This window comes from Amphiura filiformis, chromosome 3, assembly GCF_039555335.1.
Source record: "Amphiura filiformis chromosome 3, Afil_fr2py, whole genome shotgun sequence".
Classification (NCBI taxonomy): domain Eukaryota; kingdom Metazoa; phylum Echinodermata; class Ophiuroidea; order Amphilepidida; family Amphiuridae; genus Amphiura; species Amphiura filiformis.
In genome coordinates, this window is record NC_092630.1 from 12092842 (window position 1) to 12117918 (window position 25077).

Sequence of the window (25077 nt, forward strand, 5' to 3'; positions counted from 1 at the left end):
TTGGTAATCCAAAATTAATGTCAAAGTGATGTACCTACTTGTTATTCACATTTTGTAGTCGAGGAAAGAGACCATTGACGACCCAGTATAAAGCGTGAAGTTGCGTACTAATGCTTTTATCATTTGAAGTAACAAACAGGGTGTGTAGACGCAGAATCAGCCGCGAGCCAAAATGGGACCCTTGAGCAAATTGAGTTATTGAGGTCAAAGGTCACACAAAGGGATAACATTTTAAAATGCTTCAATCAAATAAAATAGCAGATATTATTCTTTAGCTCCAAAGGAGTAAAAATGTCAATGGTCGTATAGACGAATCCAATTTCACGCATTCCTTCACCTTAATGTCAGCCACAGCTGGGTCCTCCCCTCTTTATTATATCCCGCCTAAAATGTGAAATGATGTGGCCTGCATTCCATCACCCTTGTTACACGTAGACAACAACACCAGTAACAACACCAGTTTTGTGCAGACGGGACCCAGTAATGGCCAACTGAATTCTGACCACCACTTGACTCGTTGGATTCGTCTATATCTCCAGAATACCTAATTATTGAGATTTGGGGTAACATTTTCAAAATGCTCAAATTGCAATAATGTTCTCAAATTACCCGTCTTAACAAAAATAAAACACAAGATATTGTTTGTCATATCAACTGAGTCTAGATCTTATGCTATGACCTCTGAACTGTCAAGGTTATATAATGTGTATAACTGATAGGATTGGTGAACTCCGCCCCATGATTGTAGAATAAGATGAATTCTCAGAGATATAACAAACTAAATATTTTGGGTTTCATTTTGCCAAGACGGATAATTTGAGACCATCTTCATTGCAATTGGAGCATTTTGAAAAATTGTATCCATATACAATTATGTTTTTACCCTTTGACCTATATTTGCATATTTCACATTAATTAGGCATTTTAGAAATATATGACCATTAACTTGATTACTCCTTAGGACCCAAAATATTTCTGCTATTTTATATATTAAGCTTTTCAGAATTGCGCGCCATCTTTAAAGTGTCTGGCTTTTGAAATGCAACTTAAAATTATATTTTATTGTTATTTTTGTTTAGACCCATCCACTCGCTCTAGATAGAGGAGAGAATTCTAACTAACTTGATACGAATGGGGTATGATTGGCGTTAGTCCACGACCGGCACTTCCTTTTTAAAATTAGTGTCCTTCCATGTATTAGGCATATAAAAGCCAATATAAGGGGAAACCAAAGCTAACTAATTATTTGGTAACTACAGACTTGACATTTAATATGGAATATTTTTTCGCAAAATTCCAAGACTGGTCTGGACGGAGTCTGCATAAACCGCACGGGCTAAATATTAATTGGAGTGTGTCGGGAGATGGTGTAAAATAATTGTTGGATAGAAAATGTGCTTTCCATAAGCTTACATTATGCTGCTCTTAATGTAGCGTATTTGCCTAAAATGGTGGATTTAGGGAGACTGAATTTGAGCTTTGTGTGAGACACAATTTCGGCCTTTATGCAACATTGTGCTGTTATTATCAAATTTATAGGGGTTTGAGGTGATATTTCTTAAACTTTATCAGCAATTGGCATTCATCACAGCTGAAATACGCTTGTAATGTACCAATATTTTGAACAGGGGAGGAGCTTAAAAATAGGGCTCTTAAGAGTGATACATACTCAGAGAGTTTGAACGGCCCCCTGGGGTCAAATGCTATAAACTTGCGGTACAAAAACAACTACGAGGATTCCTGGTTGTCCAATAAACTCACGCCGTTCCTTTGTGTACATTAAGTTTACAACATTTGACCCCAGAGGACCATTCAAACTCTCTGAGTGCGAACCAGTTTTAAGAGCCATATTTATGAAAGCTCCTCCCACTTTCAATACTGGTAGATGACAAGTGCATTTCAGGTCTGACGAACACTTATAGGTTTTAGATTCAGTAAATATCGCCTCAAACCTCAATAAATTTGATAATATCAGAATAATGTTGCTCAAATTCAGGAATTTTACCCCCACAAAAATCAAATTCAATCTCCCTAAATCCGCCATTTTAGGCTTATTCACTACCTTATGAGCGCCATAATGTTAACTAATGGAAAGCACATTTTCGGTCAAACAATTGTTTTACACCATCTCCCGACACACCCCGATTAATATTTAGCCCGTGCGGTTTATGCAGATCCCTTCCAGACCAGTCTTGGAAGTTTGCGAAAAAATATTCCATATTAAATGTCAAGTCTGTACTTTCAAACACAATTAAAATCAGTGAAGCGTCTTTAACTCGTTTAAGATGGTACTACACCCCCTGATAAATTCTGTGACTAATTTTGCATTTTTCTCATATAGGGTTCATTATATGTGTTAAAAAATGAGGTACATTCTAGCGGTACCTCTTTTCTTATCATAAATAACGTATCGCTTGTCTTGAGTCACTGAAATTCCAGTGTAGTAACTGGAATCCTTGCCCCTAATATAAACTACGCAAAAAAAGTTTCTTTATGGTTAGGAAATTTACCCACTATTAAAATCTAGCGACCAATTTTGTATCGCATGCGGGAGATAGTCCTGCGCATTTTGACACCTCAATCACTACCCTACGACACTCCTGAGAAAAGATAAGTAACACGAGGTCGAAAAATGAAAATTGCAAAGAAGCCTATTCAATGGTTTTAGAGCTGATTCACTGATCCAAAACGGTGTCATTATTCCCGCCTTTTCAATTTTAATTTAAAGAATTTTAATTGATGCATGTTAGATAATCCTTTGCTTATTGTGCGGATGAATGATCAAAGACAAAGGTGAGTGGGTTCTACGTTTTGAGAGATGGATTTGGAAAAGGGGTTCAAAACAGGTCATGATTACAAAACAGGTCATGATTACAGCTGCATTCCTGGAAGCAGAAGGAATTGAGACACTTGAGTGGCCCTCCAGAAGCCCTGATCTTAACCCCTTGGAGAACCTTTGGGATCAGCACAAGAGACGAGTCTACAAGAAGATAAAGGCAGATGCAACTCTGGTGGGATTGCGTCGCATCGTTATCAACGAGTGGAATGGGGTTGAGCAAGGTAACATTCGACGCCTTATTAGGAGCATGAGACGCCACGTGGCTGCTGTAAGGGAAGCCAACGGTGGACACACAAAGTATTGAAAGACTGGTAAAGAAAGAGATTAATCTCAAGTGAAGTTGGAAGCGGCAGTATGATGCCTGGAATGTGCCCAGCAATTAAACAAAAAATGTTATCTGCATGTTTGTTGTTTTTTGTGGTCTTTTATGCTGAAAACTTGAATAGGCCTTTTTGCAATTTTCATTTTTCGACCTCGTGTTACTTAAACCTTTATATCTTTTCTCAGGAGTGTCGTAGAATAGTGATTGAGGTGTCAAAATGCGTAGGACAATCACCCGCATGCGTTTATTTAGAAAACGTACAAAATTAGTTGCTAGATTTTAATAGTGGGTAAATTTCCTAACCATAAAGAAACTTTTTTTGCGTATTGCATAGCTTTTGTTACCAGTGTGTTGTTCATTTGTGAGAAAAATGCAAACATAGTCACAAATTTATCAAGGGGTGTAGTACCACCTTAAAGCCATATTATAACATTTGCTGAGGAGAACGCCCTCAAAAAAAATCTTAAATTCGGGGTTTTACACGATTGTAATGTACTTTAGTCAATAAAGATACTCTGCAAAAATCAAGACTTTACATGCTTTAGGTGCTGTAGTTTTGTCAAAATCCGAGATTTTGAATGAAACAATGGAACCGGCGTTTTATTATTACGATGGAAATATTAGTCGAACACGTATGCACAGTATACGTACACGGTGTGCGGGATACATATACACACACCCAGAGGATCGTACCGTATTACAACCGCGGGAGTAACATGCATAGGTGCATAGTAAATTCCAATTTTCTCACTTATTCGGCTCAAAATTAAAAGGGAACATATCTGACAGTAAAAGCTAACATTGTATGGAAAATAAATACTAATCTTAATACGGCTTTAAGTGTTGTACAATATCTACTGGCGTTTGATCGCTGATATTTTTCTGCGACTGTTAGTACGATAATTGATATTCTGTTCCCTTCAAGATCGAAGAGAAAGAGCGAATGTATTTTGATCGCTATTTTTTTAATAAGGATAACCTCCAAGCTTACCGCCAAGAACCAACGAGGACGTCGTCCTGGTAAGCATATCCAATACCATCTTCCCAGACTATTCCGTGTTTCTCACCGAATGCAGTAGAACTGAATATTATCCGATTGGTGCTGGGAATGTGTTCGAACCATTCGAACCAAACCTGCGCGATATCTGGACAAAATATATAATTATGCAAGTACGCAAAAAGTGGGAATTTAGGATAAAATAGTAATAACATAATGAATGTTTTTATAAAGCGCTCTTACATTTGAAGACCAATATCACAGCGCTTTACAAGGCATTAAAACAAAATCCAAATCTTAAAAATAATACAAATCTTAAAATAATACAAATCTTAAAAATAATACAAATTTTAAAAATAATACAAATCTTAAAAATAATACAAATCTTAAAAATAATACAAATCTTAAAAATAATACAAATCTTAAAAATAATACAAATCTTAAAAATAATACAAATCTTAAAAATAATACAAATCTTAAAAATAATACAAATCTTAAAAATAATACAAATCTTAAAAATAATACAAATCTTAAAAATAACACAAATCTTAAATTACGGGTTTTCATAAAAACTGCATATTGTAAATGAACAAGTAGGTAAGCAACTCTATATTAAGCATAAACTAGTGAGTCTATAAGTCTTTATTAAATTTACCAAGTGATGTTGAATGGCGAATATGATCTGAAATATTGTTGCAAAGTTTAGACCATGAGGCAAAGAAACCCTTTTCACCAGCTGATGAATCAACAGAGGGCATGCATACATACGTTGCTTCAGGGGCGTAGCCAGCTTTCTTGGTCGGGGGGGGCAAAATAAAATTACAGGGCACATCTGAAAAAATTGCAATTGCAACATGCAATTTTAGTTTTAGAGAGACTGTACATGTTTTCGAGCTTCCAAAAAAGGCTTTATTGGGACGATGTTTTTTGCGAGTAGCGCGCACAAATTTTGAATTTGACACATTTGTGCCCATGATCGAGATAAAACTGGCTTCATTGTGACAATGTGCGCGCGTAGCTCGAAAAACTTTGGTATTTTACACTATTTTGGCCCATGATCGGGGTGAATTTTGATGGAAAAGGGGCTCCTTGCCCTTTTTCTTTTCCTTTGCCCTTTGGTCAAAGTATTACGGTAGTATTACGGTGGTGGTGAGTATTTTACACTATTTTGGCCCATGATCGGGGTGAATTTTGATGGAAAAGGGGCTCCTTGCCCTTTTTCTTTTCCTTTGCCCTTTGGTCAGAGTATTACGGTAGTATTACGGTGGTGGCGAGCACCTCACAATATTATTAATACGTGTTTCATTGAGCTTTTTTACACTAAAGGAACATTCGGTGATATCTAAATATCAGAAATATGGGGTTATTGGGTAAGAGACGAACCGTTTGGAAAAAATTAGAGCAGGGTTGAATGAGAACATGGCCAGTTTCTCAAATAGGGACTTTGGGTGAGATCCAAAACACACAGAAGCCTCAAGAAGCCTCAAACATTGACATTTTGGTTCTAAATTGCTTTCAACATGCTTTGTGGTTTCAAAATAAGTAAGACAACAAGTGATAAATGAAAGTTGCTATTGAAAGGGACAAAGCAAGGGCCTTTGGGTTTAGAGTCCGAAGTTTTCTAAAATCCATGTTCCGTGTTGTAATCTGTGTTGTAAAATTGTAAATCCGTGTCAAGAATAAAGCTTAAAATGTATAAACAATGATATTAATATCACAATAAAGTGTTCAATATCGCAATCAATATGCTCTGATTGGAATGTTCTCACGATAATAGGCCGACTATTACGATGTTTGGAGGGATATAGGGGGATCATGCCTCGGTAATATACCTTTATTTCGGTATTATTAAACAGTATTTTATTATCATAAAATTGACATACACAACTCATGATTGTTTTTAACATTTAGTTTCTCTTATCTTTTAACAATCGTTTTTGTCGATATCCTACAAAGTGTCATTTTCTCGATGTTGTACCTCCGATTACGGTATCATTGTTCCGAAATCGAGATAGCCCCCAAGATAGACCAGTATGAAACGAACTTTATATACGATACGGAAATTAACTATTTCACATACGAATGGATAAAGCTGGTGTCCATACGTTCAACAAGATTCCAGGGTATATGCTTTAATTTAAAGGGCACCTCCCCAAGTCCCGGAAGGTGTGGAGTTAACTTAATAATGAAGATTTTCAATTGCGATTTTCTCGAAATGCGTGTTTTTCGAGATAGACCAGTATGTGATGCGTCCGACGAATTGTTTACCTTCTTTACCATATCCAGGTTCTTGACCATTAACCACACACATACAATCGTCAGTATAATAATCTTCAGCAATGGTAGTAAAGTCACCGCTTTCCGCCAATTCTGATATCTTCGCATTATTTGCTTTGAGCTCGTTTTGGAGGGAAGGATTGCCTTTTTCGGTGCTGAAAAAAGGGTTCGTTCAAGTTATTCAAGAGGATGCTAGTTTGTATAAACAGCAGCTCTACTTTTGTTGCACTTGTCCATGCGTACTTGTTTGTTTATATCACTGTGATAAGTGATTTATGCCATGCTTTACATATCAAAAAACTTCAATGGACGTTACCATGGTAACTGCTGCCAAGACGACAATTTAACGGGTCAATCGTTAAATAATTCATTAACGTTTTCCTAAAATATTAGACTTAATTTTGAACAATGAAGTCAGCGTGTCTTTTATGTGGATCAGACTTGCCGCCTTTATTGCCAGTTTGTTATTTCCAGGTTTATTATTATATTTTTTAACAACAAAATTGAGACCAAACAACAAATTGAGTCTACTGAGCTGCCGGGGAACACTGAAAGCACAAAAGAGCACTGTCACCACAAGGCGCAGTGTTCCCAACAGCAGACCACACATATACAAATCAAATATACACAAAAAACACAAAAAGGCATCAATACAAATTAATTATCGACAAAAATCATATTTTATACTTATTTTAAAGTATGTTGCTTTATTCTGGAAAAAATTGACAGTGATATTAGATTTGTAGTCCATTATTACAGAAATCAAACCAAAATAATCGTATTCGGCTATATACTTACATTTTTATTTAAAAATACAAAATATCGGAAATCAGTCATTTACGTTTAAACCGCTAATTATCCTCTTGCAAGGTCACGACGTCATTTTAATAACAATACACTAGCTACATAAGAATTTGGACACATGGTAATTAGCTATTTTCACATCCTGATTCATTTATCCATGCACATGTCTTCGAACTGCTATTGATTTCTAAGCAGGAACTTTGATTTTTGACATGCTACACGTTGGCTCAATTGTTTCCCTCCCACCTGTACTTGTTTTGTTCAGTACCGCGGTAGGTATGATACTCACTTTGATGCATCTGTGACTGACTATCACTTTCCTGGTAGCTTATCTCCATGAAAATGAGCAAAATTCCATTGATGCGTTTGTAAAGAAATATATATGCAAAAAAAACCATAGTGGAGAGGTGAATTATAAATAAAAAGAAAAAAAACATAGTATTCTCATGAATTATAGATGAAAATTCGCAAAATTCGTAAGTTATTCAGTATTTTATTTATAATTCACCTCTGTTTCTACGACTGGATATAGTATTCTCATGAATTATAGAGCGTATTCGCCGTAGAAGTGATGATGTTACACGATTAACACCATGGAGCTCTCATATCCGTGAAGGCACAACAGATTACGTAACGCATCGACCCTTTTTGCCGATTGGATTTATCGACAAGCTATTCATCGAGAGGTACCTTTTGTTCAGGACAAAAGGGTTCCGCCATTAAATCGGTACTAATCTGACAGCGTAGTAATGCTTTAACAGGCAGGCTACTGTCAATAAGTGATCACAAGAATGTCATGTGAAAGCCCACACTTGGGTGAGAGGTACCTTTTGTTCTCATACACCCCGTGGGTGTGACTTAGTTTTCGCCAGCACACAAAAGCACACTAAGTCTTTAACGACGATATACAATTATTTACTACCCACCTTTATCATTTAAATTATAAAGAGTTGTCTATTCACTAAAGTCAAATGGTTTTCTTATATCCATTTTAAGTGAGGGAGTGAAGGAGGGGTCGAGGGGGAAAAGAGGAGAAGCGGATGGGTGATCGAGATTTGAGGGGAGAGGTGGAAGACAAAAAGAAAAAGAAAGGAATAGGGGAGAAGGGGAGAAAGAAAAAGTGCAGAGAAAGGAAAAGAAAGGAATGAATAAAAGATTATTATTATAGAAACTAAGCCTATAAAGCTCTTTTGATTAGATATCTACTCCCACATAAGGGAAGCCATCTCCGGGAGCCATCTATGGTATTATGTAGACAAGGATAGTCTATACTCAAAACTCTTAACAGTTTTGAAGCTAATTGATGAATTGGCAACTTCCTAACGAGACTGAAATCAGCAGCTATCAGCGAAGCGCTGTCGGTGTGTATTATGTGCTGTACAATCTCTACTTGTTTGTAATCATTGTCAATCTATCCTGTCACTCGCTGCGACTGCTAGTACGTTAACATGGTTATTGGCTATAATATTCCCTTTCCATGAATGAAGCTTACCTCCACGAAAAAACGAGGGCATCATCCTGGTATATATCTGCAGCACCATCTTCCCAAATCGTTCCGCTATTCTCACCGAATGCAGTAGTAGTGAATACCGCCCGATTGAAGCTGGTAATGTTTTGAAAAAAGTCGACCCAATCCTTCTTCATATCTGTACAAAAATGTATGATGCGATAAGGGAGTGTTCAGGAATATCTTGGTTGGGGGCCCGGAAATTATGTAGGGGGGCAAAACATTTTTGAAGTTCTGAATAGGGGGGGGGGGGTAAAAATTTTGGGTGTATTTACAGGGGAGGTAAAAAAGTTTTTTGGCACATAAAGGGGGTGTAAAAAACTTAAGCAACATTAATTCTGAAGCAAAAAATATAAAATAGCCTGGAATTGAACATTTTTTTTGCGCGCAAATGTTTCAATTACAACAGAATAAGTCTCCCCGCAAGTCTTAAGGTCCGTTCATACTACCACCGCATTTGCGATGCGTTGCTTTGTGTTGCCACACTGCCGTACTGCAAACCGCGATATCGCAATAAAGTTAAATACATTTTAACTTGGAAATGCGACGAGTTGCGTTGAGCATGTTGAGTTGCGGCAAAAATTAATCGATAATTCGGCATCGCTAAGCAACGCATCGCAAATGCGGTGGTAGTATGAACGGACCTTTAGGCGTAGATCCGTGGGTGTTCCATACAACAGTAGACTTCGGTTGTATATATAAATGCGCATATATAAATGCGCACGTGACCAGATGGCTAGCGCCATATTTGCATTACATCACTGTCAATCACTGAAATGGCGATCATTGAAGGAGTGGCTACAGTTGTGACCTTGTTTCGTGGCTAGCACTGGCAAGGAACATTGGCTGGAGGTTCGATGCTATAAATTTGCAAGGATAAATCATGGATATCAAAGGTTCATGATTATTGCACAGCACCCCCCATGTACAAACATAACTAATGTTTATTTATTTATTTATATTTATTTATATTTATTTATTTATTTATTTATTTATTTATTTATTTATTTATTTATTTATTTATTTATTTATTTATTTATTTATTCGACGAAAAACGAAAACCCTGTTCTATTTTGGGAAACAAATTTTTCCTGTACAAATGAATGCCGACCCCAAATTTCGGAAATTTCAGGACAATTGTTTTTTTTTTGTATTTTCTCAAATTGAAATTTATTTACAGATTTTTGGTTATTTAGGGTTATTTAAATTTTTTTTAAATACCAACCGACCGACCGACCCTACTTGAAAGGTCCGTTCGCACGTAGAACAGGGTTTCTCTCTTTCTCGCCTTACTTATAATTTTATAAATATTATTTTTTATCTTTCCTGCAAATGATCGCCTCACAAAACAATATAAAGCAAAAGAAATCCAATCACAAAATAATAGAATACATAAAAATGTGGAGAGACTGTAGAGGGCGGTACTGTGAGTGCGGCACAAAATCCTCACACAGAAATTACACCCTAAATCGTGCCATAGCTGTGTGTATGATCTAGATCTAACTTACTAGCTGAATAAATCTCCAACCATGCATCACATACGTGATTGTACGTCATATTGTCATATAACGTATGAGCGTGATGTATAGCATACGAGTCTTCCTCGACATCTTCCAGCCGGGATGATTAGATCATGTACAGTCATCTACGTGTTTATAATCTAAATTGTACGTCAAAGGGTGACAAAGGGCGTACAGATTACCGATTTAGCATGGGGACACAAAACAAAAAGGTGCTTAAAAACACATTTTGAATTTGTTTTTTGTCAATTTGCGAGCGAATGAGTAAGTTAGAATTGAGGAGGTCGGGCGGGGACATCTAGCCTATTAGTTTGAGCGGGTCATTATACCGAAAAGGGCTAAAGTTATAGTTTCCTCAATTTACGTTATAATTAGAGTTAAAATTAGGGTCAGAGTTATGTTCATTGGCGGCACTACAGGGGGGATACTTATCTTGACTCCCAAATAAATAAATAAATCCATGACCCCTTCCTTCCGAAGAAAATGACAGCCCCCTTAGTTCCCTACGTGCAAACATTATCAAATAACATCATCGGCAGGTACCCAGTTCTGACCTTAATGCCAGTAAGAATCACATTTCGTCATCAATATGGCCAATTGCCACGCCCATTTAGCACGGAAATAATGAAATATAACTTTTAAATCAGCTATATCTAGCTTTTCCGTCATAATTTTTTTTTTTTCCGTAATGGAAAATCCAAATAAAGAGTTTATGTTTCGGGTCAAATTATTTTGCCCTTTGCAATCAATGCCACTATTTTGCAAAGCCAATTTTCCTTGTAACCTGTCATTTTCGCCTATACTTTTGCGTGTGGAATTTGTGCACATCCGGGTACCTTACATCGTTGAACACGGTATGGCGACTTGTAGATGTCACGTGCGCATTTATATATGCGCATTTATTTATATACCCGAAGTCCACTGTACAATCATCCCCAAATGTGTGAATTTCTAAACCAAATTAACCTCATATTTGGCCATTTTAGCCCTACAAGTGCCAATTTTTGTTGGATTCCCTGTACTTCAAGAATTTTTTTCCAACCCCATCCTACCTGGAACAATTACATGCCAAGGGTATTGACTCATGGCAGTGAATTTCAATCATTTTGTAATATGATATGCATAACTTCAGTCCATCCAGTACTATTAATGCAAGAACACTTTGATGCAAAGCATCAGTGGATGGCGCTAACTAACTAAATTTATATACTATACAGTTAGTTAGCGTGTTTATTTATATACCTGGTATATTTATATTTTTGCACTGTTTCTAACTTTAATTTCTACGACCATATATTATATACAGGCAGCAGTGATTAAACTAGATAGTATTTTTAACTCCTATATGAAAAACTTTGTTTCATTTGCTCATGTAAAACTATCAATGGTATAACACGCAGTTTGCACTCGCAATTGAGCCCAGTTTTCACTTCAACCTGCTCTCCTATCAAATTTACAAAAGATATGAATTTCAGGTGAACGGATTCCCACACTAAATAATTTCAGGTTTGCAAATGTATCGGGGTTTTTTTTCTTTTGCTATTTATGTCAACAAAAGCCCATCAAATATTAATGCTTTATAAGTGCAATTTCTATAGCCATGAGTTTTGCTTATAAGGTTCAATTGGCTAAGTTCACTAGCTGCCATGAGCAACAAGCCAAGAGTGAGTTTTACCTATAAGGTCGTAAAGTTCAATAGTTCAATGAATTGGGCTAAGTTCACTAGCTGATAGCCTGATATAGCAACTAATGGATTTAACACACTTGTTTGTTACTAGTAAGTTACAAATATTACGCCCCAGTGCAGCGCCAGCAAAGACGGTTTACTCCTGCAGTATATTGTTTCAACACCTGAAGTAGCTCGATTAAATCAGCTAAATTATACCCATGTTAATCGTTTTAAACAAGCAGAAATGATTCATTGTGTACTTATGTAGTATTTTTCAATACATTAATACATTTTTCAACAACATTTCAAAGAAACCAGCAATTTTAAACTAATTAGAAAACTGAGCCAATCACTGGCTCCAATAGTTTCATTTCTTGGATGCAAGATCAGCAACTCTTCACAACTAACACTACACACACACTCAGTACCTTTTTTTAATAGCTAACATATACATCTCTGTGCAAGAGACGGCGTAATATTTTAAATAGTCTCTTCACTGAACTAGGGTGTTATGATTACTAACTTTTCAAATGCTAGAAATATCTTAAGGTACTGTTCAGGAGGGTGGAGTGTAAGTGAACCTATAGTTCCTGCGGAACAAAAATAAAGCAATTATATTGCCCTCTGCATCCTCTTTTTAGCACATCGAAAAGCACCGTGTAGGAAAATTTGCGAACTGGCCCATCAAGTAGCAAAACAGCCTTAATTTCGGGCTAAAATTGAAGTTTTTCGCACGCTTCGCTTGCAACAAAAGGTCCCAGTAAAACCTGAACAATATAATACTCCCTTCCCTAAATTTAAATGCTTCCACCGCCACTGATTCAAATTGAAAATGAATATATTTATTTATATTTTCACAATTCTCGCTATTCACAATAAAGGCCGCCAACGGATTTTGCGATGTAATCGTGATGTATCATGGGAAAAGGTCGACATCAAGTCCGCGCAATACGAATATTACCATGCTATTACATAGGAACACGTGACAATATTTTTAGTTTGTCAATATAACGGTATTACACGCAAATCGATAGAGAAAAAAATAATTGTGCACATTTCAAATCACATTATTAAGTATTATTGAGTATCGATTCGCGTGTAACACCTTTATTTTGACAAACTAAAAAATATTGTCACGTGTTCCTATGTAATAGCATGGTAATATTCGTATTGCGCGGACTTGGATGTCGACCTTTTCCCATGATACATCACCATGATACATCACAATTACATCGCAAACCGCTGGCGGCGCCCTTATTGTGAATAGCGAGAATTCCACACCTTTTATTTCAATGACATGGGTAAAATCATTGCACAGTTTTAGTATCATTAATATGTTTCCTCTGTCCTCTGAGGTAGAATGGTACATTATAATGGAAGGGGTGGGGTCAAAATATTTGATTTTCACTCCAAATTGAAGTTTAGTTTTGCAAAAAAACGAGGTTTTCCTCCATCAGTTCGTTCAAAATTTCAGCGCCGACATGCGTGTTTATTCTAAGAGCCATAATGCGGACGCGATTGTAATCATCTTGATTTTGTACCTAATATGAGGGGGCCAAAAAGTCAAACAAATTTAGGTTCACAAGAGGGGGCTAAAAAATTTAAACATGAAAAACAATCCAGCCCCCACCAAAGTATTTCTGAACATTCCTTAAGAGTGCACACCAGTAAATACAAGCCTCCTACACCCTGTGAGGAAAAAATCAGTGTTTTAAACGAGGAAACGTGCAATATGACTGAATTAAATCCATTAGAAAAGGCTTAAAACCCAACTATTATGCCCTTATTCATATTGAATCCTCATTTAGGCCTGGGAAATAGATTGTCTGTGAAAAATGAGCATCAGGATCTGACTTTTTATTACAATTTGGCTAAACTTTCAAAATGTGTTACATTTCAGAAACACCAAAATATTTGTGAGGTGGCGTACGCTGTATGAGCTATAGGGTGATCTAGTCGGCATTTTCCTGGAAAAAAATGCTGGACTCCGTATATAATTTCTACAATAGATGACTTCATCTGACCTTCGACTTGCAGAAAAAGTAAGTTTTGAAGAACTGAGTCGCTCTGGAGTCAAGAAAATGACGTTTTCCTGGACCCTGTTTGTACAGAAAGTCAATGGGAGCTATTTACTGGTGTGCACCCTTAAGCACGCATAAGTGATAATTTAATACACCTATATTACATACTAATAATAACATAATGAATATATTTTATAAAGCACTCTTATATTGGTAAACCAACATCACAGCCCTTTACATAGACTTCCCCGTAGTCCACTTGCCCATTCTGCATATACTCTGGATATTGTATTTAAGCTTAAAACTCTGATTTACATTGTAATTAATGTGTGCACAATTGATAGATTTTCACATCTGATCTTTTCAGTCACCCTCTGTTTGTTAGCTATTTTTAACCTGTAATTTCGCGATTAATAAACTGGCAGATTTTAAAATCAGAATTGTTCAGTGAAGTGCCAATACAATTATGACATTATGATATGTTGCATTCAATAATATAAGCCTACGTACACTTTACCTTTTCATGTGACTAATATAATTATATAATCTTTTTCCATAACAAATATTTTATACTAGTATATATTTTGATGTAATAAATATCAGTATAATTTCGAGTTCAACTGAATGCTTTTATCAAAAATAGACTATAGCATAGTCTACCCTTTACAATGCATGAAAACATAATACAAATCGAGGGCTTAGAACCAGAACTAGCTATGTCCACAATTACATGTTACTCATTTCGGCAACAAATGGATGGTTAAATCTGCCTTTCATAATAAATGCAAATGACTTTGGGGTATATAAACAGTTCATGAGTTAGCATGGTTAGTTAGACGCAAGTGACCATGACATACCCCAAACTTACTTACATTATATTACAGACATAACTTGACGCCAGTAATTAGCTGTTAGATCATCATAACAACAACAAGCTTCGATAAAGTCAGTGGTTCACAGACGAAACTGTCAGCAATAAACAAGTTTCCGATTCGGCCCTGATTTGGTAAAATGATCTAACTTGAAATTAAAATCGCTGTTTCGAGAAAAAGAGCTTTAAAGTTTGAACACTTTACGTTTTTCTTTTTGAATAAAATAAATTATTAAACAGATATAATGTCTTAGAAAATATAAAAATCTCATTATTTGGTGGCATGGTGGTGAGTTTAGTATGTCACCAATGGAAAGAGCGCCCTCACATTACCAATGATATAGATTTATCTCAAAATGTCCCAATTTCAAGTTAGATCGTTTTACCAAATCAGGGCCGGATTGGTTTCGACAAATCAAAAATCTTTTAGTGTTTAATTACCAAACCTGATGAACCTGTTTTAAAATTTATCCCCCATATGTCCCGTATCTATTTTCCCCGTGTCCAGGCCGTGTGGAAGCCTCACAACCCAATTCAAGTCAAACCGTGGTCTTAATTAAACCGTATGATCATTTGTACTGAGTAACCCGGTGCTGCGTGTAAAACCACATACCTTTGCAAAATATGATATTTTGCATATGCAAAATTACATACTTTCCAAAAGTATGTAGTTTTGCATATGCAAAATTACATACTTTCCAAAAGTATGTAGTTTTGCATGTGCAAAACTACATACTTTGGCAAAGTATGTAGTTTTGCATATGCAAAATATCATACTTTACGGTCACTATGAAAAAATACAAGTTTTGCTGGGAAACCCCGTGCAGTTCGTGTTTGTGAATAAGGGCGCATGTCACAATGATTGGTAACTTATATTGTAAAAGGCAAAATATAGCGGACTGTGTATGTAACAAATGAATTAGCAATATCTGTATCTGTCTCCACAATCGTAAAGTATTAGGCTACATATAATATAAATTATTCTTTGAAAGTAGAGAATATTAGAACAGTAACCGTATGGATCCATTCTGCCCCTAAAGCGGCCGATACCGAAGAACACACAGGGCCTACACGGCCTTGACCTGCGGTTGTATAATTCTGAGGGATTTGCATGCTGGTCAGGTAGAAGATAAATAACAGAGTGGGCAGAGACAGAGTGACCTTCAGCTTCTCCGTGTTTGGTCAGACCTACCGTATAGGCGTAGGCTGCATGGGGTGTATCCTGCATAAATTAGTGTTTCTTGGTCAAACCTGAGAGTAGTATACCTCAGGTTCAAACACATATTTCACACTTAAGTGTACGCTGCATGACTGTATGTTTCTGTTTTCAGGGATGATTATCCTAATGTCTAATAAATGATGAGGGACATTAATTTGGTGGTATGCACCCTTACAACACACATCGCGCGGTGTTTCTTTATGCAAAATAAAAGTTATGCAAAACATCATACTTTGTTAGTATGTAGATATGAATGCTATACCGGGCTCCTTCATCAAGGTGGTGAGCGCAACAAACCCCTCTCAAAGTGTAGGGATTAACATTACAATGTGTGCAATGCGATCTTGTATTTCAAAATTGAGGTGTCAAGTAATTCAAATGCTTACCTCTTTGACCAAATCCAGGCTCGTGTCCATTAACCTCACACAAACAATCGTCAGTGTAGAACTCTTTAGCAATGGTAGAAAAATCACGGCTTTCGACCAATTTAGACATTCTTGCATGATTTGCATTGATCTCATCTTCGAGAGAAGGACTGCCTTTGTTCGGTGCTGAAAAGAAAGAAATGCCAAAAATGACGTTTTTGTTTAATTCAATGGCACTCAGGCAAAAACAGGGTAGATGCATGTCAGTAGCGTAGCCAGCGGGGATAAAAGAGAACAGTTCCCTCTGACAAAATTAAGTGGCAAGGAGCCTGCTTCTCAGCAAAGTTCACCTAATATAGTCTATAATTCTCTATCTGGAAGCTCGAAGACATTTACCATGTTGACAGTCTCTCTACAAAAAAACTATACCGTCTTTGCCCCTGAAATTTTTAACCCCTACCAAGAAAGATGCCTACGGCCCTGGATATATATATATATATATATATATATATATATATATATATATATATATATATATATATATATAGGCGTAAGAGATTTGAATAGACGACAACGTAGCTGTGTAACATTAACTTTTATTCCAAGCTTTCGCCCTCAGGGCTTCATCAAGGTATAGGCAAACTGTTAAATAAATAAACAGAGAGATGATACATAAATGCCAGGCAATAAATCCCTACATTACAAGAGAATATTATACAATCAAAAACCTGAGCAGACCAGAAACAATGTTCATGTACAAAGATTATACAGAAAAAGGATTATTATAAACGGATGATAGCAAAAAATAGCAAGATTATGATGCTAAGGTGTATAGAGCCAACAATAAAAAACATAATGAGTATGGGAATATTATAAAAACCTAAGTAAAACCTTAACTTACCGAGAGAGGAGATGCAACGTTTGTGTGCTGGTTACGGAAAGACAATGAACAATATTCATGAGTCCGTCGTATCTGCTCAGATCCTGAAGAAGAAGATCGTCACCTGAACAACCTTAAATCCAACCTACTTAAACGCGCTTATGACCCCAATACAATCGACAAACAAATCGGGAAGGCCAAACAACAGGATCGCAAATCACTTCTCACGTATAAACCCAAAAAGAAAATGGACCGCGTTCCACTAGTCACCACTTACAATCCTGCTTTCAACAACATTCGCTCCATAATATCCCGCCACCTCCACATATTAGACGCCGATGACAGATTAAAACAGATCTTTCCAACTCACCCCATCTTGGCGTTCCGCCGCCCACGGAACTTACGGGACCTTACTGTTTCATCCAAATTACGCCCCACCCACGACAAAGTAACCGCCGGCAGTACAAAATGCGCCGCCAAGAGATGCTCAGTATGCCCATTCATGACAAAAGCCACCAAATTCACAAGTTCTGTGACCGGTGAATCTTTCCCCATAACCACAAAGATTCACTGTAAGTCTGAATGGGTCATCTATCTCATTACTTGTAACAACTGTAAACTTCAATATGTCGGCAAAACCACCAACAAGTTGTACACCCGCTTTACCGGTACCAAATCTGATATTAGACTTAACAAAAAGAAACTCCCCTATGTGCATCATTTTAACTCACCCGGTCATTCAGTCTCCAATGTTACCATCATGGGCATCGAGTCTATCCACAACCACCGTGAAAACATAATCCGCAAACGCGAGTCATACTGGATAGCTAAACTACACACCTTAAAACCCTACGGTATCAACGCCGAATCTTAAATATAGGCCTATTAATGTTGTTCTTCATAACGCGTCGGTACTCCAGTGCCCAACTTTTTTCAGCATCGGACCTTTTACGTAATTCCGCCCTCACCTTTGGTTTCGGCCGTTTACGCCCTCATTTCTTTTTCGCGCTGTTTTTGTCGTTGTTCTTGTTCCATATTGTTCATTGTCTTTCCGTAACCAGCACACAAACGTTGCATCTCCTCTCTCGGTAAGTTAAGGTTTTACTTAGGTTTTTATAATATTCCCATACTCATTATGTTTTTTATTGTTGGCTCTATACACCTTAACATCATAATCTTGCTATTTTTTGCTATCATCCGTTTATAATAATCCTTTTTCTGTATAATCTTTGTACATGAACATTGTTTCTGGTCTGCTCAGGTCTTTGATTGTATAATATTCTCTTGTAATGTAGGGATTTATTGCCTGGCATTTATGTATCATCTCTCTGTTTATTTATTTAACAGTTTGCCTATACCTTGATGAAGCCCTGAGGGCGAAAGCTTGGAATAAAAGTTAATGTTACACAGCTACGTTGTCGTCTATTCAAATCTCTTACGCCTATATATTTCACGAATGGATGACCCAAGTCGTATAAAAGCCAAGACCAAATCTCTCACACTATATATATATATATATATTAATATAATATGTCCACTATCAAAAGTGAAGAGTGCTCAATGCCGAAGCAGAGCGAATAATATAATATAAATACACGTATTTTTACATTTAGTTACTACTCTGAGTTTCACGCCGCTCTAGTTAAGCAACGATCATCAGGTAACTGATGTGTTCAACCCTACACATTGATTATTTTCTTCTTTGCACGGCTTGGTGCTTTCTTTCTCTTGTTGCCATGACGGCATGTTGAAATCAGTTCGTTGCGCTTATTGATTATACCCTCCTTAAGATTGATTATTTCTAGTTTTTCTTCTACACATAAATTGCATTGCCCTGATTCCCTTTTCATGGTGTTGGATTGTTTCAGAATTTCCCAGTATATTGAATAAGTTTTGTTTTTTCTTTTTAGACCCATATGTATTTGGATAACTCAGTCTCTTTCTCGTATTTCTCATTTCTTAGAGATTTGGTATGGTTATTGTATCTTGTCTTGAAAGGGCCGCTTGCTAGGCCTACGTATGATACAGACAATTCTCCTGAATTTACTGTCGCCTTATACACAACATCATCGACCACGCACTTTCCACGTAATGGGCATTTATCCTTCTATATACGTCTAGCCCTCTTCTTTTGTTCCATTATCTATTGTATTTCTTTTGTTCAAAGTCTGGTCAACTGTCGATTATATCAAGTAATGTGGACAGGTCAAGATAATGTGGACAGGTCAAGATAATGTGGACAGGTCAAGATAATGTGGACAGGTCAAGATAATCTTGGTCAGGTCAAGATAATCTTGGTCAGGTCAATAAATTTTGAACAAGAGAAGTACATGTTCATATTTAGAAACACTGGCCACATTATTTGACTTTTTGGACATTTCAACAAACTTAAAATGCATCAAAGTTTAATATATTTTACACGATCAGCATAAATTATTATGCAAGTTTATGCATATTAGATTTAAATGAAGATGGTAAACAATACTTGTGTGTATTGAATGACACCAAGAACACCTATATTGAATAATGCAAATTAGTTTGTATTATGTCTTATAGCCTGTATAATTAGGACGAGGATGTCAATCTACCTTTGTCCCCCTCCCCCCAACTAACGCAGATTGCGACAAAGTAGGTAACAAAACAAGAGCCATGAGGTCTTACAAATTAAGTTCAACCAAGGATATTTTGCACCGAAAATGCAGCACATTACAGGCCACAAGACTAGATGTAGAAAAACTACAACAATCTGCGGCCTAACCCCAACCAAAAAAGGTCGAGGAAGGTACCCAGGAATATGCGTTGATTTGGTTCAGGACATTTGTTCTATAAGTATATTAAAGATAAATATAAATTCTATGGTGTTAAATGAGTTACCGCCATGTCTAGGTAAAACACACCCACTTTGACCTTTGAACTATTTACATATTCATTATTAATATTACGAATATGTATAATCGAGTGGGACATGACCACAAGTGAATTGAATAGAATCTCCGGTTAAAATCAATGCTGTATTGATTTGATTAAATCACTTTCAATTGACACTAGATAAGACTGTAGACTCAAACGCAGGACACACGGGAAGAATATTACACTGTCTCCTGTGTTTTTATTTTGGAAAACCCTAAACTTACACAAGATAATCATATCAGCTTTTCCAGTTTGTCATTTTGAAAATGAATAAACCATAATTGACAAATTCGTTTATTTTGGCTCATGTATTATGTAAGATAAACAGTTCAAAACGTATTACCATTTCTTAGAGATTTGGTATGGTTATTGTATCGCTTGAAGGCTCGACCCCTTCGGGGTCTCGCCTCTCCTGAGCGATTTACTGTCGCCTTATACCTCAACATCATCGACACACGATTATCTCCACGTAATGGTCATTTATCCTTTATCTACTACGTCTACAATTGCAAGTTTTTGCCTGAGGCTCTGGTTTAGATTTCTTCATAACACCAGCATTGTGAGATTTTATTATTTGCTTCATGTTCTTCATACAACTGAAGCTGAGCTTGAGCGTGCTTCTGTTAAAAATCTTTGCAAGTTAGTGCCCCCGTGGAAAACACCTGTCGATGAGATTGAGGAAGTGACGCCCGACGTTGGTTTTTACACTCTTACTGTATGGGGGGTTGAACCATATGATTTTTCTGGACCTATTCTTTTTATTACTGTTGCTAGCTTATATATATGTTGCACATTTTGGTCCGAAAGGAATGGTCAAGATTGAAATTCTTGAATTTGTTTAAAAAAATACGTAATAGCGAAAAATCTCTTTCAAACAAATGTATACAGAAGGAATGCACTGCCTTTTTTTTAAATTTACGATAGAAAGTAATTTATATACGGCACTAACAATAGATTTAGAGGGGGTCTACCAATTAGTGACGCCGAGAGCCATTACGGGCCCGGGGGTAAAATCAAAAAATACTTTCGCAAAATAAAAGCCCGATTTTATTAAAACCATTTTGTGGACTATTTTGACACTATTATGGTGTACTATTTTACATTTGAAAATGAAGGCGTAAATTGAAGCCATTCGTAGACAAGTTTTCACTATTATTGTATCACAGGCGGCGAGTGGCATGATAGAGCCGGCAACTTGTGAAACCGCCCGGCCGTATGGCATTTTCCATATACTCGGTTAGTTTTGTGGGGTTCATTATCGAACTCCAACGGTTTTAGCTTGTATTTATATTATTTATTAACATAGGCCTATTTGTTTGTGATATTTCAAGCGTTTTAAAATTTCAAAAATAATTCCATTCAATTACACGGTTGACGATGAAAATTTACTGAATTTAGATAATGCAATGCGACCACCACCTGATAAATCACTGCTTTACATTATAGTGTTGGATGTGTAAAGCATAAGCGAAAAGGAGAATTGCTTGATCATGGGTATTTGAGAAGAAAAAAGTCACTGCACGTTAGCAAACGTAAAATCTAAACGATCATCTAGCGGATACAAGCTTGAGGGGAAGGGGCTGCTGGCAGAGGGGTTGTCTCCCCTCGAGTTCTGTAAACTTTTAATGACTCATTTTTTACGTTAAGGCTGAGAGCTGACAGCACATCACTCAGATTGCATTCTGAATACGAGGAATAGCCTTAACTGATATCAAATAATTTTGAATTTTTGTACTTTGCGATATAATACAAATTGTATGACAAATTATTAAAAAATTATATTTTTGACATTTAACAGTCCTCGAAGTAAATTTTATCAATCTAATGATGTGCACTTAAAGTTGAAAATTGATACATGTCTGGTTCACTAATGTAATTCACTAATTCATTTAATTGACTTGTCATTATTTTCAATTACCTATAGCTCCATGAAAGTACACACTAGGATCATTAATGTCAGTAAGTTTATGGTATTAATGGTATTGATATGCAAAAACGAATACAAACTCTGCAAAAATGCATAAAATGCACACACAGGTGCACGAAATTAATATCTGTAAAATGTAATAATAATAAAAATAATTCCTTTTGATTTACTTTAACCATTTAATTGAATTATCATTTTTGATAACTCCATAAAAGTACACAGAACCTCTTTATTAAATGTTAAAAGAAATGCACACGTGTCCCACCATCTCTTAACCTGTCGCACAGTAGCGTAAAGTTCTCAAAATGTGATAAGATTTCTGCAACTTAAGTGATGCAAAGGTGCTTAAGTTGTCGGCAAATTGCATACATAAGTTGCATGCAAATCTTATTTCAAAAGATTAAACACACTCTTCGTGAACTAAATGTCTATAGTGCTCAACTTAAAACACTAAGTTGTTCAGTCCATAAACAGGGTGTTTATTTTCTACAAGCATTATACAGGGTGAGTCAAAAAAGTGCAATAGTGCAAAGAATCCATCTTTATTTTATAACCAGATTGAACTTTTAGGATTTAAAACACATGATATATTCATTAGTGGCCTTGTGTAAAAAAAAGTAATTCGCACTTACCATTCTGTTGTTATGACATATTTTAAAACGATACCCAATTTTAATGCTTGTCCACGAGACATATAAATTTTGAATGTCAACATACTCTTTGTAAGGTAGATTTGGAACAACTGCCATTTTTTTAACCTCATTAGCACTGAAGTAGAATGGAGCACCCAATGTTTTATTGTCCCTTGTCTTGTATAAGTAGAGGAAACATTAATTTTATTTGTTGTTAATTTTATATTTACCCTTACATGAAAAATGTTCATTCTCTATAAAAGATACATACAAATTTATGGGCGGGTTTTTCAAATGTCGAAAGGAATGCGTGCAAATTGGACACATTGCAGGGAATTGAAAAAATGGAGTTGGAGTTGGGTGAGGTATGAAGGACTTAAGTATATATTAGAAAGTTAGTTTGAACCGAAAAATAGGAATTGAAAGAACGCAAAAAAATCAACCTTGATTTAAGTTAAAGCCTTTATTTCACAACAACACCAGTGTTGATAAAGAAATCTGACATATTTCGAAACGTCCACAGTAAGTGCTGTTTTATTGGACTAGAACTATGAAATTCGTCCCTATGTCTTTTTTCCTATACGGAATTAATGGCCTTTTGGTTGGAATTTCTTCACAACCACCCGTATTTATTACAACCTCTATACGCATTTTGTGCATAGCAAAACACAGTTTCTTTTTACCTAAAATGTATAGCTATACCAATCTTTTCTCTAAAAAAATATAGGCCTACCGATATCTGAACATTAGATTGCGTAACTCTATCACGCCCTCACCACTTGTACATATATTCAATAAATACAATGGCATTGAGTCTCAATTGGGTGTATATTGCTAATAATGGTCAAAAATGAATGTTTATTCAAGAACAAAGTTCTTGAATTCGCCCATTTTCCTTTTATTTGCGAATTACAGTATAATACCTTTAATAATATAAACAATATGATCATTTGTTTATAATGTGGCAGTTCTTGCGTGGTCCTTAAAATATTTAGCGTTTACATCTACTTCTTGCAAGCAAAATGAACTCACTGTCGTTTTAAATCTTTTGTGGCAGGAAAAAATATTATTAATTTTCATAGCAATAAAACATATACATGTGCTATTAATAAAACAAATTGAGCTATCATGCTATTCAACGGGTTTCAGAATAGTCAATGTTATACTCTAATTATTTTCTATACTGCCATACCGAAGAATCTGTAACAAATATCATAGTTCAAACACTATTATCTAAGAGTATAGACCATCAAAATCTATGAAAAACGTGTTTTAATATCACTGTCTGAAGGAGTCGAACGAGTCTGGCAACCATAAGCTGAATCAGCAAAGGTTTGTTTGTTTCGCTTGCCTTTGGTAAGATAATTATTGGAAATATAAGCTAGAATGTGTTACAAAAATATAAACAATTTACCTGTTATTTTTGAACACTTAATTTGGCCATGATCCTTCTCCATGAGTTCCTCACAATGCTTGGTGCATCCCATATGGGTTATTGTGTGGGTTATTGTATCAGAGACCCCAACGCATTCATTACAGAGAGCAATACAGTCTTCCGTCTTCGAATTCGCAGAGTTGCAAACCGTGACGAAAATACCTACCATGACGACCAGGCTCTTTTTCATCTTGACTAAGATATTACTTTTAGATGGTTTGATAAATGTGTAATCCGTGCAATGATATACTCGTATAAAACAACTTCCTTTTATATAATAATAGGCTTACGTACTAAAGAAAGAATAACGTATTCACAACTGACACAACAAGGGAGGGGCAGTTCTTGCGCCGACTCATAACGGTTTTGGTTATGGCGTCATAATAATACAATCCGGCACGAAGCCTCATAATAAATTTAAATGTGAGTTTCTAGTTGACATTATGCAGTTATGTTTACAGCAGAATTCACCACGACCTTTGCGGGACTTAAACCCCATTAAAACTCATTGAAAACAGCTCAACTATATTAAATCAGGGATGTGTCTCATATCCTTGGTTAAATCCACAAACACATGTTTCTGATTTACCTGTGCGATATTGCAATAGGCTGTGATGAAATAGGTATTATAATTTCAGCTGGATGCACCATTACAAAGCAAACACAGAGTAACAATACTGTGTGTAGCCTTTGTTTCCCAAATGAGAACAATAGTCTGCTTATTGTTCACCAGCCTTGTTGATGGTACAACTCATGTCAAACTTGTCATTTTGAAGTAATTGTGATTGTATCACACAAGTAAATGAGAAACATGTGGTTTTAGACTTTAGGCGGTTTGGAAATAAGTTTTTCATTTTTAGCACCCTATGGGGCACACAGCGT

General features: G+C 36.2%; 1 protein-coding gene and 2 long non-coding RNA genes across 4 annotated transcripts in view; 1 reads left to right on the plus strand and 2 right to left on the minus strand.

Moving 5' to 3' along the window:
- Positions 1 to 6584, minus strand: part of LOC140148034 (uncharacterized) — a 7910-nt gene extending 1326 nt beyond the window's left edge. The window contains exons 1-2 of the long non-coding RNA XR_011858437.1: positions 6427 to 6584; positions 4153 to 4306 (exon numbers count right to left, since the gene is read on the minus strand). This is a non-coding gene — a long non-coding RNA (uncharacterized lncRNA). The remainder of the gene's footprint in view (positions 1 to 4152; positions 4307 to 6426) is intronic.
- Positions 1 to 25077, plus strand: part of LOC140148035 (uncharacterized) — a 232172-nt gene that overhangs the window by 155949 nt on the left and 51146 nt on the right. The window lies entirely within an intron of this gene.
- On the minus strand, positions 8735 to 24511 carry LOC140147629 (uncharacterized). The gene is made up of 3 exons (XR_011858367.1): positions 24175 to 24511; positions 16433 to 16597; positions 8735 to 8885 (listed from the first exon to the last, which is right to left on the minus strand). It is a non-coding gene; the product is annotated as an uncharacterized lncRNA (long non-coding RNA).